Here is a 9,805-nt window from a genome sequence, read left to right on the forward strand (position 1 = left end):
GCTTCTCTCAATACAGAGTCAAACAGAGCCCCCACACTTAACTTCTACGTTTGGTGTTGGGAGGCCAACATCAAGCTCTAAGTCTCTGTGAGGCTCTCTAAGAGCTCACTGTCAAGCTATTGACATTAAAGAAGCGCTTGTTGGGAGGCAACCCAATATTATTTAATTATATTTATTTATATTCCATTGTCATTTTATGTTTTCTTTAGGTTGATGATCATGTGAAGTCATAAAAACAACTACAGAATTAAAGCAAAATCAAAAATAGCATAAAAAACAACACACCCTGGAGGACAGGCTTACTGGCGTTTAAACGCCAGTAAGGATAGCAGAATGGGCGTTTAACGCCCAGCCTGGCAGCATTCTAGGCATTAAACGCCAGAATGGGCAGCACTCTGGGCGTTTAACGCCAGAAAAGGGTGTCTGGCGTCTGGCTGGCGTTAAACGCAAGAATGGCAGACAGACTGGCGTTTAATGCCAGAAAAGGGTGTCTGGCTGGCGTTAAACACCAGCAAGGGACAGCAGACTGTCGTTTAACACCAGGAAAGGTAGCAGAGCTGGCATTTAATGCCAGAATTGGCACACAGAGGGTGTTTGAATGCCAGAATGGTGCAAGGAGCAGAATTCCTTGACACCTCAGGATCTGTGGACCCCACAGGATCCCCACCTACCCCACCTCTTCTTCTTTCCTCTTCACACCTTTCCATAACACTCTTCCCCAAATACTCTTGACCAATCACATCAATACCTCCTCCCCAAACACCATTTACCTATCAAATCCTACCCTCTTCCCCATATCCTCTTCACCACTCACATCCATCCATCATAAACCCCACCTACCTCACCATTCAAATTCAAACCATTTCCCTCCCAAACCCACCCCTTCATGATCGAATTCCCTCTCTCTCCTACCTTATTAATAGCCCTCCTCACTACCTTCAATTTCACACATCATACACACTACTACCCCCCTTGGCCGAAACCACTACTACCCTCCATCTCCTCCATTTCTTCTTCTTCTACTCATTTCTTCCTTCCTTTTGCTCGAGGACGAGCAAACATTCTAAGTTTGGTGTGGGAAAAGATCTATTTTTTTGTTTTTTCATAACTATTAATGACACCTAAGACCGGAGAAACCTCTAGAAAGAGGAAAGGGAGGGCAATTGCTTCCACCTCCGAGTCATGGGAGATGGAGAGATTCATCACAAAATTCATCAAGACCACTTCTATGAAGTTGTGGCCAAGAAAAAAGTGATTCCCAAAGTCCCCTTCAAGCTCAAAAAGAGTGAATATCCAGAGATCCGACGTGAGATTCGAAGAAGAGGTTGGGAACCTCTCATTAACCCAATCCAACAAGTCGGAATCTTAATGGTTCAAGAGTTCTATGCCAATGCATGGATCACTAAGAACCATGATCAAAGTATGAACCCGAACCCAAAGAATTGGCTCACAATGGTTCGGGGGAATTACTTGGATTTCAGTCCGAAAAATATGAGGTTGGCATTTAACTTGCCAACGATGAGAGGAGATCCTCATCCTTCAACTAAAAGAGTCAACTTTGATCAAAGGTTGGACCAAGTCCTCATGGACATCTGTATGGAAGGAGCTCAATGGAAGAGAGACTCAAGAGGCAAGCCAGTTCAACTAAGAAGGCTTGACCTCAAACCCGTGGCTAGGGAATGGTTGGAGTTCATTCAACGCTCTATCATTCCTACTAGCAACCGGTCTGAAGTTACTATAGACCGGGCTATCATGATCCATAGCATCATGAATGGAGAGGAAGTAGAAGTTCATGAGATCATACCTCTAGAACTCTACAAGGTGGTGGACAAGTCCTCTACTTTGGCAAGGTTAGCCTTCCCTTATCTCATCTATACCCTATGCAATTCAGCTGGAATTGTCATAGAGGAAGACATTCTCATTGATGAGGACAAGCCCATTGGTGCACGAAATTGTGATCATCAATGGCGCCAACAACTTGGTACGCACAATTGTAATCTCAATTCTTTATCACAACTCCACACAACTAACCAGAAAGTGCACTAGGTCGTCCAAGTAATAAACCTTACGTGAGTAAGGGTCGATCCCATGGAGACTGTCGGCTTGAAGCAAGCTATGGTCATCTTGTAAATCTCAGTCAGGCGGATTCAAATGGTTATGGAGAATTGATAATTAAAAGATGAATAAAATATAAAATAGGATAGAGATACTTATGTAATTCATTGGTGAGAATTTCAGATAAGCGTATGAAGATGCTTTGTCCCTCTTAAACTTCTGCTTTCCTATTGCCTTCATCCAATCATTCATACTCCTTTCCATGGCAAGCTTTATGTTGGGCATCACCGTTGTCAATGGCTACTTCCCGTCCTCTCAGTGAAAATATTCCAAATGCGCTGTCACCGCACGGCTAATCATCCATCGGTTCTCGATCATGTTGGAATAGGATCCATTGATCCTTTTGCGTCTGTCACACGCCCAACACTTGCGAGTTTGAATCTCGTCACAATCGTCCCTTCCCAGATCCTACTCGGAATACCACAGACAAGGTTTAGACTTTTCGGATCTCAAGAATGACCGCCAAAGATTCTAGCCTATACCATGAAGGTTTTAATCTTAGATTAGAAACCCAAGAGATACACATTCAAGCTTGATTGCATGTAGAACAGAAGTGGTTGTCAGGCACGCGTTCATAGGTGAGAATGGTGATGAGTGTCACGGATCATCACATTCATCATGTTGAAGAACGAATGGATATCTTAGAACAGAAATAGGCTTGAGTTGAATAGAAAAACAATAGTACTTTGCATTAATTCATGAAGAACAGCAGAGCTCCACACCTTAATCTATGGTGTGTAGAAACTCCACCGTTGAAAATACAAAAGTGATAATGGTGATCATTGGCTTCGGCCCCAAAGAGGAAACCAGAAGAACCAAGATGAAAATACAATAGCAAAAGGTCCTATTTATAGAGAACTAGTAGCATAGGGTTTACAGAAATAAGTAATTAATGCAGAAATCTTCTTCCGGGCCCACTTGGTGTGTGCTTGGGCTGAGCATCAAAGCTTTCACGTGTAGAGACTTTTCTTGGAGTTAAACGCCAGCTTTTGTGCCAGTTTGGGCGTTTAACTCCAGCTTTTTTGCCAGTTCTGGCGTTTTGACGCCAGAATTTCTATGCTGACTTGGAACGCCGATTTGGGCCATCAAATCTTCGGCAAAGTATGAACTATTATATATTACTGGAAATCCCAGGATGTATACTTTCCAAAGCAATTGAGAGCCCGCCTATTGGGCTTCTGTAGCTCCAGAAAATCTACTTCGAGTGCAGGGAGGTCAGAATCCAACAGCATCTGCAGTCCTTTTTCAGCCTCTGAATCAGATTTTTGCTCAGGTCCCTCAATTTCAGCTAGAAAATACCTGAAATCACAGAAAAACACACAAACTCATAGTAAAGTCCAGAAATGTGATTTTTATTTAAAAACTAATAAAAACATAATAAAAACTAACTAAAATATACTAAAAACCATACAAAAATCAATGCCAAAAAGCGTATAAATTATCCGCATATCACAACACCAAACTTAAATTGTTGCTTGTCCCCAAGCAACTGAAAATCAAATAGGATAAAAAGAAGAGAATATACAATGAATTCCAAAAACATCTATGAAGATCAGTCTTAATTAGATGAGCGGGGCTATTAGCATTTTGCTTCCGAATAGTTTTGGCATCTCACTTCATCCTTTGAAGTTCAGAATGATTGGCGTCTATAGGAGCTCAGAATTCAGATAGTGTTATTGATCCTCCTAGCTCAGTATGTTGATTCTTGAACACAATTACTTTATGAGTCTTGGCCGTGACCCTAAGCATTTTGTTTTTCAGTATTACCACCAGATACATAAATGCCATAGACACATAACTGGGTGAACCTTTTCAGATTGTGACTCAGCTTTGCTAGAGTCCCCAATTAGAGGTGTCCAGAGCTCTTAAGCACACTATTTTTGCTTTAGACCATGACTTTAACTGCTCAGTCTCAAGTTTTCACTTGACACCTTCACGCCACAAGCACATGGTTAGGGACAGCTTGGTTTAGCCGCTTAGGCCAGGATTTTATTCCTGTTGGTCCTCCTATCCACTGATGCTCAAAGCCTTAGATCCTTTTGATTTTACCCTTGCCTTTTGGTTTAAAGGGCTATTGGCTTTTTCTGCTTGTTTTTTCTTTTTCTTTCTTTTTCTCTTTTTTTTTTCTTTTTTTTTGCATATATTTTTTTCTGCAAGCTTTTCACTGCTTTTTCTTGCTTCAAGGATCAATTTTATGATTTTTCAGATTATCAAATAACATTTCTCCTTTTCCATCATTCTTTCAAGAGCCAACAATTTTAACATTCATGTACAACAAATTCAAAAATATGCACTGTTCAAGCATTCATTCAGAAGAACAAAGAGTATTGCCACCACATCAAAATAATTAAACTATTTTAAAATTTGAAATTCAAGTACTTCTTTTTCTTTTTCAATTAAAAACATTTTTCATTTAAGAAAGGTGATGGATTCATATTCATGGCTTTAAGGCATAGACACTAGTGATCATGTAATAAGACACAAACATAAATAAACATAAAGCATCAAAATTCGAAAAATAGAAAATAAGGAACAAGGAGATTAAAGAACGGGTCCACCTTAGTGATGGCGGCTTGTTCTTCCTCTTGAAGATCTTATGGAGTGCTTGAGCTCCTCAATGTCTCTTCCTTGCCTTTGTTTCTCCTCTCTCATGACTCTTTGATCTTCTCTAATTTCATGAAGGAGGATGGAATGTTCTTGGTGCTCCACCCTTAGTTGTCCCATATTGGAACTTAATTCTCCTAGGAAGGTGTTAATTTGCTCCCAATAGTTTTGTGGAGGAAAATGCATCTCTTGAGGCATCTCAGGGATTTCATGATGAGGAATTTCCTCATGTTCATGTCCATGAGTGGGCTCTCTTGTTTGCTCCATCCTTTTCTTAGTGATGGGCTTGTCCTTATCAATGAGGATGTCTTTCTCTATGTCCATTCCAGTTGAATTGCAGAGGTGACAAATAAGATGAGGGAAGGCTAACCTTGCCAAAGTAGAAGACTTGTCCGCCACCTTGTAAAGTTCTAGGGATATAACCTCATGAACTTCTACTTCCTCTCCAATCATGATGCTATGGATCATGATAGCCCGGTCTATAGTAACTTCAGACTGGTTGCTAGTGGGAATGATTAAGCGTTGGATGTACTCCAACCATCCCCTAGCCACAGGCTTGAGGTCATGCCTTCTTAGTTGAACCGGCTTTCCTCTTGAATCTCTCTTCCATTGAGCGCCCTCTTCACAAATGTCTATGAGGACTTGGTCCAACCTTTGATCAAAGTTGACCCTTCTAGTGTAGGGGTGTGCATCTCCTTGCATCATTGGCAAGTTGAATGCCAACCTTACATTTTCTGAACTGAAATCTAAGTATTTCCTCCGAACCATTGTAAGCCAATTCTTTGGGTCCGGGTTCACACTTTGATCATGGTTCTTGGTGATCCATGCATTGGCATAGAACTTTTGAACCATTAAGATTCTGACTTGTTGAATGGGGTTGGTGAGAATTTCCCAACCTCTTCTTCGAATCTCATGTTGGATCTCCGGATATTCACCCTTTTTGAGCTTGAAAGGGACCTCTGGGATCACTTTCTTCTTGGCCACAACTTCATAGAAGTGGTCTTGATGCACCCTTGAGATGAATCTCTCCATCTCCCATGACTCGGAGGTGGAAGCTTTTGCCTTCCCTTTCCTCTTTCTAGAGATTTCTCTGGCCTTTGGTGCCATAAATGGTTATGAAAAACAAAAAGCAACGCTTTTACCACACCAAACTTAGAAGGTTTGCTCGTCCACGAGCAAAAAAAAGAATGAAGAGAGTAGAGGAAGAAGAAATAGAGGAGATGGAGGGGGTTAAGTAGTGTTTAAGATGTGTGAAAATGAAGAAGTGAAGATGGGTTTATATAGGAGTGGAGAGGGGGGTTTGGTTCGGCCATGTATGGGTGGGTTTGGGAGGGAAAGTGGTTTGAATTTGAATGGTGAGGTAGGTGGGGTTTATGATGGATGGATGTGGATTGGTGAAGGGTTTATGGAGAAGAGGTATTGAGGTGATTGGTGAAGGATATTTGGGGAAGAGTATTATGAAAAGGTGTGAAGAAGAGAGAGTGAGTTGAGGTTGGTGGGGATCCTGTGGGGTCCACAGATCCTGAGGTGTCAAGGATTTCTCATCCCTACACCAATTAGGCGTGCAAAATGCCCTCTGCTGCCAATCCTGGCGTTAAACGCCAGGTTGCTGCCTATTTCTGGCGTTTAACGCCAGCTTCTTGCCCTTTTTTGGCGTTAAACGCCAGTCTGGTGCCCATTTCTGGCGTTAAACGCCCAGAATAGTGCCAGACTGGGCGTTTAACGCCCATTCTGCTGCCCTTACTGGCGTTTAAATGCCAGTAGGCTTCTCCTCCAGGGTGTGCCGTTTTTCATTCTGTTTTTCAGTTTGTTTTTGCTTTTTCAATTGTTTTTGTGACTTCATATGATCATCAACCTATAGAAAACATAAAATAACAATGGAAAATAGAAATATAACATAGATAAGTAAAATTGGGTTTCCTCCCAACAAGCGCTTCTTTAATGTCAATAGCTTGACAGTGGGCTCTCATGGAGCCTCAGAGATACTCAGAGCATGATGATGGCCTCTCAACACCAAACTTAGAGTTTGGTTATGGCCTCCCAACACCAAACTTAGAGTTTGAATGTGGGGATTTTGTTTGACTCTGCATTGAGAGAAGCTTTTCATGCTTCCTCTCCATGGTTACAGAGGGAGATCCTTGAGCTTTAAACACAAGGGGGTCCTTATTCACTTGAAAGACCAATTCTCCTCTGTCAACATCAATCACAGCTTTTGCTGTGGCTAGGAAGGGTCTGCCAAGGATGATGGATTCATCTATACACTTCCCAGTATCTAGGATTATAAAATCAGCAGGGATGTAGTGGCCTTCAACATTTACTAAGACATCCTCTACAAGTCCATAAGCTTGTTTTTCTGAATTGTCTGCAATCTCTAGTAAAATTCTTGCAGCTTGTACCTCAAGGATTCCTAGCTTCTCCATCACAGAGAGATGCATGAGGCTTATACTTGACCCTAGGTCACACAGAGCCTTCTCAAAGGTCATGATGCCTATGGTACAAGGTATTGAGAACTTTCCAGGATCTTGTCTCTTCAGAGGTAATTTCTGCCTAGTCAAGTCATCCAGTTCTTTGTTGAGCAAGGGGGGTTCATCTTCCCAAGTCTCATTACCAAATAGCTTGGCATTTAGCTTCATGATTGCTCCAAAGTACTTAGCAACTTGTTCTTCAGTAACATCTTCATTCTCTTCAGAGGATGAATATTCATCAGAGCTCATGAATGGCAAAAGTAAATTCAATGGAATCTCTATGGTCTCAGTGTGAGCCTCAGATTCCCATGGTTTCTTATTAGGAAACTCCTTGGAGGCCAGTGGACGTCCATTGAGGTCTTCCTCAGTGGAAATCACTGCCTCTTCCTCCTCTCCAGGTTCGGCCGTGTGGGTTATTTGATGGTCTTGCACTCTCCTTTTGGATTCTCTTCTGTATTGCTTGGAAGAGTACTAGGAGGGAGTTTAGTAACTTTCTTGCTCAGCTGACCCACTTGTGCCTCCAAATTTCTAATGGAGGACCTTTTTTCAGTCATGAAACTTTGAGTGGTTTTAATTAGATCAGAGACTACAATTGCTAAGTAAGAGTGGCTCTGCTTAGAATTCTCTATTTGTTGCTGAGAAGATGATGAAAAGGCTTGCTATTGGTAAACCTATTTCTTCCACCATTAGTGTTGTTGAAGCCTTGTTGAGGCCTCTGTTGGTCCTTCCATGAGAGGTTTGGATGATTTTTCCATGAAAGATTATAGGTATTTCCATAGGGTTCTCCCATGTAATTTACCTTTTCCATTGCTAGGTTCTCAGGATCATAAGCTTCTTCTTCAGATGAAGCTTCTTTGGTACTGCCTGTTGCTGCTTGCATTCCAGACAGACTTTGAGAAATCATATTGACTTGCTGAGTCAATATTTTGTTCTGAGCCAATATGGCATTCAAAGTATTAATCTCAAGAACTCCTTTCTTCTGACTTGTCCCATTATTCACAGGATTCCTTTCAGAAGTGTACATGAATTGGTTATTTGCAACCATTTCAATGGGTTTTTGAGCTTCTGCAGGCGTCTTCTTCAGACGAAGAGATCCTCCAGCAGAGCTGTCCAATGACATCTTGGACAGTTCAGATAGACCATCATAGAAAATACCTATGATGCTCCATTCTGAAAGCATGTCAGAAGGACACCTTCTGATCAATTGCTTGTATCTTTCCCAAGCTTCATAGAGGGATTCACCTTCCTTCTGTCTGAAGGTTTGGACTTCCATTCTAAGCTTGCTCAATTTTTGAGGTGGAAAAAACTTTGCCAAGAAGGCATTGACTAGCTTTTCCCAGGAGTTCAGGCTATCTTTGGGCTGTGAATCCAACCATGTTCTAGCTCTGTCTCTTACAGCAAAGGGAAAAGGCATAAGTTTATAGACCTCGGGATCAACCCCATTGGTCTTGACAGTGTCACAGATTTGCAAGAATTCAGCTAAGACCTGATGAGGATCTTGCAATGGAAGTCGACGAAACTTGCAATTCTGTTGCATCAGAGAAACTAATTGAGGCTTAAGCTCAAAGTTGTTTGCTCCAATGGCAGGGATTGAGATGCTTCTCCCATAGAAGTCAGGAGTAGGTGCAGTAAAGTCACCAAGCACCTTCCTTGCATTGTTGTTGTTTTCGGCTGCCTTGGCTTCTTCTTGTTTGAAAAGTTTTGTTTGGTCCTCTACAGAGAGTTGTACTTTAGCTTCTCTTAGCTTTCTTTTCAAGGTCCTTTCAGGTTCAGGATCAACTTCAACAAGAATGCCTTTATCCTTGCTCCTGATCATATAAAAAGAGAAGAGAAGAAAATATGGAATCCTCTATGTCACAGTATAGAGATTCTTTGAGGTGTCAGAGGTAAAGAAGAATAGAAGGAGAAGGTAGAGAAGAAGGAATTCAAACTTATCAAGAGGGACAGAGTTCGAATTATACATTGAGGAGGAGTGTTAGTCCATAAATAGAAGGATGTGGGAAGAGGGAAAGAATTTTCAAAAATAAAGTAAAAAGATTTTGAAATAATAAGAGCAATTTTAAAAATTTGGGAAAGAAATTAAGTGATTTTTGAAAAAAATTTTGAAATTAGAAATCAAAAAGATATGATTGAAACTGAATTTTGAAAAAGATGTGATTGAAAAGATATGATTGAGAAGATATGATTAAGAATCAAATTAAAAAGAAGAAAGTTTTTAAAATTAAAGTTGATTACTTGACCAACAAGAAATTAAAAGATATGATTCTAGAATTAAAACTTTTGATCATTTCTTAATAGGCAAGTAACAACTTGAAAATTTTGAATTAAATCACTAATTGTAGCAAGGATTTTCGAAAATAGTAATAAATAAAAAAATTGAAAAGAAATTGATTTTGAAAAGATATGATTGAAAAGATATGATTTGAAAAAATTTGATTTTGAAAAATTATGAAAATTTGAAAAGGATTTGAATTAAAAACAAAATCTTTCCTCTAGCGTCCTCCTGGCATTAAACGCCCAGAATGGCATCCATTCTGGCGTTTAACGCCCAAAATGCTAACTTTTTGGGCGTTTAACGCCCAGCCAGGTACCCTGGCTGGCGTTTAAACGCCAGTTTTCCT

At 40.6% G+C, this 9,805-nt stretch overlaps 1 non-coding gene across 1 annotated transcript; it reads left to right on the forward strand.

Moving 5' to 3' along the window:
* The first annotated feature begins 8,358 nt into the window (after positions 1 to 8,358).
* LOC148555357 (small nucleolar RNA R71) lies at positions 8,359 to 8,466 on the forward strand. Its single transcript, XR_015887181.1, has one exon. It is a non-coding gene; the product is annotated as a small nucleolar RNA R71 (small nucleolar RNA).
* Positions 8,467 to 9,805: the final 1,339 nt, after the last annotated feature.

Source organism: Arachis ipaensis, chromosome B6 (assembly GCF_059453495.1).
Source record: "Arachis ipaensis isolate K30076 ecotype BB chromosome B6, ASM5945349v1, whole genome shotgun sequence".
NCBI classification, from domain to species: domain Eukaryota; kingdom Viridiplantae; phylum Streptophyta; class Magnoliopsida; order Fabales; family Fabaceae; genus Arachis; species Arachis ipaensis.